Raw genomic sequence first — 8,302 nt, 5'->3', positions numbered from 1 at the left:
ACGGCCAATTTGTGGCTGGCTCCGCCTCCTGCGGCAGCCAATTTGTGCCCCCCCTCCCACTGAGTCAGAATCTCAAAAGGGTTGGGGACCCCTGATAGGCAAACCCCATTGTGTAAGGTGTAAGGATCAGCAACTAGAAACCCGAGGGGCCCCACCTCAGGGGCCGCCGCAGGGCACCGCCGTTGCCAACGCAGAACGCAAGAGGCGCTTGCGGAAGAAACCGCGGCTGCCTTTTGTTCCCTGCCAAGCGGGGAGGGGGGAAGGCTGGCAAGGCAGAAGGAACCCCTCCCACGGGCCTGTTCGCTCGCCTGGCGCCTCCTGTAAATTGGGCCGCCGCTGTGTGCCACGTAGTTGCTTTGCCCGGCAGGCGGCCTGGTTTAAAGTCCCGGAGGCGAGGGTTTGTTGTTTTTTTGACCGTGCCGCAGTCCTGCTCGAATCAGGCTTATGACAAGATGGATCGAAAGGCCACAAAGGACTCCCTCTTGAGAAAATCCCAAAGCCGCTAGGCTGTCCCGCTCTGCTCTCCTCACCCCGTCCCTCCCACACGCGAGGAGACGTTCCTCCCGTATGTCCGACCCCTCTTCAGCTGTCGCGCACTTCTGTTCTTAGCCTTGAGGACTATAGATTTGGCTTACCAGAGAGAAAGAGCTGAGATGGGGAGGGGCCGTGGCTCAGTGGCAGAGCATCTGCTCGGCATGCAGGTTCAATCCCCGGTACCTCCAGTTAAAGGGACTAGGCAAGTAGGTGATGGGAAAGACCCCTGCCTGAGACCCTGGAGAGCCGCTGCCTGTCTGAGTAGACAATACTGAGTTTGATGGACCGAGGGTCTGATTCAGTATATGGCAGCTTCAGGTGATGGTCAGGATCCTGAATTCGGCAGCAATGCCAAATCCAGCTATGTTTCATTAGCCCCCGGATCTCCCTCCCTTAAGCTGGAATTCACACAGGATATAGACTCGTGTAAATGCAAACCAACAAACCTCCGACAGTCTGATCTCGAACCCTGGCTCTGTGTGGTTTCAACTAAGTTCTGCCTGCCTTAAGCGGCTGTGGAGGGTGCTACCTGAGAACGCTCTTTCTCCTGTCCTGGTCTGTTGAAACTTCTTGACAGCGAATCCTCCCCACCCAAACACCCCCCCTTTCCACTCTAAATCCATTTGTGCACGTTGTCTGCTCGTGGGGCCACCCCGCAAAAGCCCGTGCTGCTTTAAGAGCCCCTCTCGACCGGCAAGCCGGCCACGCGCTTGAACGGTCGCGTGTTTCGAGCAGCTAGCATGACGGAGACCGTGGTTGCCCACCCCCTATGTGCGAACATTGGGCCTTTCACACACACACCCCACCGCACGCAGGAACAAAACATGCAAAAATGAAAGGGATTTTGCCATAAAAAACGGAGTAACAACCATCTGTGGGAGAAATGCTTGCGGCTTAGTGTCCCCTTTGGGGAGGAAAAAGATAAATGACTTTCAGCAACAATCCATCATCAAAAAAGGTGAATAATCCCCCCTTTTGCTTCTGTTTTTCCTTAAAAAAATATTTCATTGGCTCAGGCTTGTAATTTTGATAAGCCCCCCCACCACTCCCGTTTCCTGGTTCACCCAACGCCACGCGCATCTCTTTTTTTAATTTATTTGAGAGAACTCGTCATTTTCATTGCAGTATCTTGTATTTTTTATTTGCAATAATTTTTTTTGGAGAAATGTGAAGAGAAAAAAAAACGGGGGATTAAAAGGAAAAAAAAGAGACAATTTCCAACAGTGTTACATTCTTCATTTATTTCTCTCTTCTAGAGCTAACCACTCTAAAATTTGTTTGGTAAAAGTCAATTAGTGTAACTAATTGTAACATATTCTTTTAAATAAATTGATTTATTGATGAAATTATGAACGTTTTTTGCCTCCTTTTGTCTTTCTGGGGCAGGGAGGGGTACGCTGGTTGGCCCCAGACTACTTAAGCCAGGGATGGTTTGAGAGGGTAGCCGTCTTGGTCTAATCTGGCTAATCTGGTGAACTCTGTTGGTTTCCCCACTCTTACGCATGAGGCCAGCTGGGTGACCTTGGGCTAGTCCCGGCTCTCTCAGCCCCACCTACCTCGTAGGGTGTCTGTTGGGAGGGGAAGGGGATTGTAAGCCGGTTTGATTCTTCCTTAAGTGGTAGAGAAAGTCGGCATATAAAAACCAACTCTTCTTCTTCGACTAACAAGGGCCAACCCTACTTTACTTCCGAGATCTTAATTTTTTAAAAATTATATGACAGTGTGTTTATTACAAAATGTAAAGAATAAGTTTCACACAAATCACATCTAAACCTGAGTATGCTTTAAAAATAAAGTTATCCACATTCATTCCACTTCCCCATAGAAACCCAGCTGTGTTTAGTACACGGTTAAAAAAGTAACAGGGATGTCAAAAGCTGTCAATTCCAGTTTGCTTATTCTTCCTTTGAACAATACTAAGTGCATTGCTCAATGAAAAATAGTGGATTAACAGTCCGTTCAGATCAAGTCTCAAGTATAACCGAATAGCATGCCTTTGTTCTTCCTGAAGATGGCCACAGCCCATAATAATCAGAAAACTCTCTTTTTATAGCTTCTGAGATCTGATGAGATCGGGCTAGCCTGGGCTATCCAGGTCAAGGCCAGAGACGAACAGACAGCAAGGCTGTCTCTAACCCTGGCTCTGTGTGGTTTCAACTAAGGTGGTTTGCCATTGCCTGCCTCTTTGTAGCAACCCTGGACTTCCTTGGTGGTCTCCCATCCAAGTACCAACCAGAGTCAACCCTACTTAGCTTCCGAGATCTGATGAGATCGGGCTAGCCTAGGAGAGGCCTTCTCTCCCTCTCCCGAAGGCTTCCTGAAGTGTGTTGGACTCTGCTGAAAAGTACCACAAACACACCGGCCTTACAGAAAGTGTGGGCAATGGAGGAAAAAATTGCTGCATGGGTACATGGGGGGGGGGCCTTAAACATGTGGCTCTTGGGTCATGAAGTACTAGCACGTTAAACTTGTGGAATGGGCGGCCAGGGTCCATATCTTGAAGCTGGCCTGATCTGAGCAGATAAACTCACTCCTGATAAAAGCGATCCACTGCTGTGTCCTCAATCGACTGAAGAATAGAACAGAATAGAATCATAGAGTTGGAAGGGATCACCAGGGTCATCTAGTCCAACCCCCTGCACAATCCAGGAAATTCACAACAACCTTCCCCCCCACACCCCCAGTGACCCCTACTCCATGCCCAGAAGATGGCCAAGATGCCCTCCCTCTCATCATCTGCCTAAGGTCACAGATGCAGCATTGCTGACAGATGGCCATCTAGCCTCTGCTTAAAAGCCTCCAGGGAAGGAGAGCTCACCACCTCCCGAGGAAGCCTGTTCCACTGAGGAACCGCTCGAACTGTTAGAAAATTCTTCCTAATATCTAGACGGAAACTCTTTTGATTTAATTTCAGCCCGTTGGTTCTGGTCCGACCTTCTGGGGCAACAGAAAACAACTCGGCACCCTCCTCTATATGACAGCCCTTCAAGTCCTTGAAGATGGTTCTCATATCCCCTCTCAGCCTTCTCCTCTCCAGGCTAAACATACCCAGCTCCTTCAACCTTTCCTCATTGGACTTGGTGTCTCCCCACATAAGAGCGCATTGCATTTTGTGAAGCTACTGAAGCACGGCTGGGACCAGTCGAAAATGCCTTATGAGGTAAGAGCGGCCGGGGAAAACCGCACTCGTAGCTACCGCGCTGACCGGTTTTCCGAACAAGAGGGCCGAGTCCGAATGGGCTTCCAAGCTCAGAGCTGAATCTGTCAGTGACGCATCCCGCCCCAAGGTAAGTAGCCTGATCTCACTAGGGACGTCAGCCTTAGCGAGCGGCGTCACCTCTGTCTTTCCCGGGTTCATTTTCAGCTTGTGTTCCCTCAGCCCCTTGACCCCACCTACCTGGCAGGGAATCTGTTGTGGGGAGGGGAAGGGAAGGTGAGTGTAAGCCGGTGTGAGTCTCCCTTAAGTGGTAGAGAAAGTCGGCATATAAAAGCCAACACTTCTTCTTCTGCATTTCCTGCATTGTGCAGGGGCTTGGACTAGATGACCCTGGTGGTCTCTTCCGATTCTGTTTCTTTTCCTTTGTGGACAGAAAGGCAAATTTTCAGGCAGGCGTCTAATCAACCTACAGCATAAAATTTTTACAACTCATTAATGATATAAGCTGGTACAAAGGCAGCATAAAACTTTTATAAGGGGTGGAGATTTAAAAGCAGTGCACTGACTTTTGAAAGACGAATGTACAGCATAACACCAGTGAAGCAGAAGCCAAAAACAAGCCAAACAAAAAGCCTGAAGGCAGGGTAGCGTCCTCTCCTGAAATCCTCTAAGGTGTAGGAATTGGAGCATCTCACAACAGAGAAGTAAGAAAAGAAGAATCATAGAATCATAGAGTTGGAAGATACCACCAGGGTCATCTAGTCCAACCCCCTACACAATGCAGGAAATTCACAACTGCTTCCCCCCCACACCCCCAGTAACCCCTACTCCATGCCCAGAAGATGCCCAAGATGCCCTCTCATCATCTGCCTAAGGTTATAGAATCTGCATTGCTGACAGATGGCCATCTAGCCTCTTCTTAAAAACCTCCAGGGAAGGAGAGCTCGCCACCTCTCGAGGAAGCCTGTTCCACTGAGGAACCGCTCAGACTGTTAGAGGAAGAGTTGGTTTTTATAGGCCTACTCTCGCTGCCGTTTAAGGAGTCTCAAACAAGCTACAATTGCCTTCCCCTCCCCACGACAGACCCCTTGTAAGGTAGGTGAGGCTGAGAGAGTTCGGAGAGAACTGTGACTGGCCCAAGGTCACCCAGCAGGCTTCATGTGGAGGAGCGGGCAATCGAACCCGGTTCTCCAGATTAGAGTCTGCCACTCTTCACCACCCCACCACGCTGGCTGTCAGGACAGTGCATGCTCAGCACTAGGGAAATGAAATTCTGAGCCAAGAACAAGTGAAAATGTATAATACTGGTTACAACTGAGCAAGTGTGCTTACCATTAACAAAATGTACTTTTAAAAGTTTTTATTGTTCTCCTTCATGGCAAAGATAAAAGAGCTGAGCCAGGCCAATAAAGGGCTGTGCCCAACCAAAGAGTTTCAAACTCCAGGATGGGAAATTCCTGAAGATTTTGGGGTGGAGCCTGGGGAGGGCAGGGTTTGGGGAGAGCAGGGACTTCATCAGGACATGAAGCCAAAGAGTCCACCCTCTAAAGCACTGGTTCCCAACCAGGGGTCCATGGACCCCCAGGGGTCCGCGAGAACTAAATTAAGGTCCGCAAAACAAAGTTCTAAACCCATAATAAATTAATATTTTCAATTAAAAGTTCTCTATTATAAAAAAAATATCTATTCAAATATTATTCTAAGTTTAATGTTTAACTAACAGTTATGATTAAAGTTTATTTTCAAATTCTCAGAATTTTTATTTTGGACCTTGGGGTCCCTGCACCGAACAAAAAAGTCCTAGTGGTCCCTGGTCAAAAAAAGGTTGGGAACCACTGGGGAACTGATCTATGGCATCTGGAGATCAGTTTTGATTCCAGGTGACCCCCAGGCCCCACCAGGAGGTTGTAGAAAATATAGTATGCACTAAATTGCTAATAATATCTGCAAAAAATAACTATAGATCAATATCAAAATACAAAAAATTCTATTGTGAAACCATTTCAAGCAAGACAAACATACATGTGAGGGCAAGAGTCCAGTAGCACCTTAAAGACTAACAAAAATATTTTCTGGTAGAGTATGAGCTTTCGTGAGCCACAGCTCACTTCTTCAGACACTTCTTCAGCTCACTTCTTCCGATAGGTATCTGAAGAAGTGAGCTGTGGCTCACGAAAGCTCCTACCCTACCAGAAAATATTCTTGTTAGTCTTTAAGGTGCTACTGGACTCTTGCCCTTTTCTACTACTGCAGACAGACTAACACGGCTACCCACTGTGAATTAACATGCATGTGAGGGTTTACAATATATACAGTGGACAAAAAAAACCTCAACAACAGAGGACAAATTTTTAAGCTTGAATCGAGTATAGTAGCATAAGCGATGGCAACAAGCACAATAGCTTCATAAACAATGTATAAATAGTATGCCAAGCTGGAAAAGGCGAAGCGCCAAGCATGGGGGGCGCTGGGCACGGAAACGCCTTCCGGATAGTGGGTGTTTTCGCCAAACAGTTTTGGCTTCTTCAGCCGGACTTCACCTAATAAACAACCATTTGTATTATTTTTAGAACATTTTTGTAACATATATTAATAAACAAAAAATATTTCAACAATATAACTCGAATTGAATTTTAGGTAGTGGCAACATAAATTTTAAATACCTTTGTAACAAATTTAACTTTTGACTCAATGAGTTGTAGTCACAACATTCATAATCCTTCTCGTGTCAATTTTGACTGCTCCTGCCCTTTCTCTAAGCAGAGGTACTGACTTATGCCTCAAGCTGAATTAAATCTACATGACTGCAAGATGCAGGGCAGGCGTCACAGTCAAACCCATAAAGAGGTAGTGAAAACCCATATAAGTGTTATATTTGACAACAACCACCCTTACAACACTGATGACATACAAAAAAACTGTATTAAAGAAAGAATTGATGTTTATACATCTCTTCAATTCCCTCGCTCCAAACAACTTGAACACGGAATCGGACTTTTAGTGTTGTATTGGGGGGGGGGGGGGGACAAAACAAAAACTAGGTTCTTGGACAGCTTAATTCTCTTTTCAACTTCACATTCTTTTTCCCCACATTTTTTAATTTTATAATATACTAATAAGAGTTAATACAAAAAGATACCAAAAACCACCCCCAAAAAACACAGATACAAAAATAATATAAATTACCAAAAATAAAAAATCAGATAACTAACACTGAGATTGCTACTACCCATAAAGTTTGATCTCACATACCTAAACCAAGATATTTGACAACTACCATCTCTAGCATCATTAAAAAGCCCAAATTACTACCCCTTAGTTTCTTAATAAACTATAACCATATAACAAATGTTTTATTAATATCTGTCTTCTGTGTAATTTTGAACTGCCTCTCATTTAAATTATCTTATTGGTAATATCTGAGCACTGTAAAAAAACATATAATCTTACTTAATCTAAAACTTAATCTCACTGAATCTAAAATCTAAAAATGGGGAGGGGCTGTGGCTCGGTGGTAGAGCCTCTGCTTGGCATGCAGAAGGGTCCCAGGTTCAACCCCCAGCATCTCCAGTTAAAGGGACTAAGCGAGCAGGAGATGTGAAAGACCTCCGCCTGAGACCCTGGAGAGCAATGGAGAAAGCATGAACCCATGAAGCTGCCTCATACTGAATCAGACAGTGGGTCCATCAAAGTCAGTATTGTCTACTCAGACCGGCAGCGGCTCTCCAGGGTCTCAGGCAGGGGTCTTCCCCATCACCTGCTTGCCTGGTCCCTTTAGCTCACTGGTTCCCAACCAGGGGTCCGTGGACCCCCAGGGGTCCACGAGAACTAAATTAAGGTCTGCGAAACAAAGTTATAAACCCATAATAAATTAATATTTTCAATTAAAAGTTCTCCATTACAAATATATATATATTCAAATATTATTCTAAGTTTAATGTTTAACTAACAGTTATGATTAAAGTTTATTTCAAATTCCCGGAATTTTTATTTTGAACCTTGGGGTCCCTGCACCGGACAAAAAAGTCCTAGTGGTCCCTGGTCAAAAAAAAGGTTGGGAACCCCTGGGAGATGCCGGGGATTGAACCTGGGACCTTCTGCGTGCCAGGCAGATTAACACCGAGCTACATCCCCTTCTACTTACCTTACCTTCTACTGAATGCAACCCTTGATCCATCAAGCTCAGTGTTGTCTGCTCTGACCGGCATCTCTCCAGGGGTCTCAGGCAGGGGTCTCCCCCATCACCTGCTTGCCTGGTCCCTTGAACTGGAGATGCCGGGGATTGAACCTGGGACCTTCTGCATGTCGAGCAGATGCTCTACCACTGAGCCACAGCCGCTCTCCCTGGGTCTCCAGGGTCTCAGTCCAGGGTCTTCCCCATCACCTGCTTGCTTGGTCCCTTTAGCTGGAGATGCCGGGGATTGAACCTGGGACCTTCTGCATGCCGAGCAGAGGCTCTCCCCACTGAGCCACAGCCCCTCTCCATGGCTCTCAGCACGGGGGTCTTCCCCATCACCTACCTGCCTGGTCCCTTTAGCTGGAGATGCCGGGGATTGAACCTGGGTCCTTCTGCATGCCAAGCAGAGGCTCTACCACTGAGCCACAGCCGCT

Source organism: Euleptes europaea, chromosome 7 (assembly GCF_029931775.1).
Source record: "Euleptes europaea isolate rEulEur1 chromosome 7, rEulEur1.hap1, whole genome shotgun sequence".
Taxonomy (NCBI): Eukaryota; Metazoa; Chordata; class Lepidosauria; order Squamata; family Sphaerodactylidae; genus Euleptes; species Euleptes europaea.
This window is presented reverse-complemented; position numbering follows the sequence as displayed.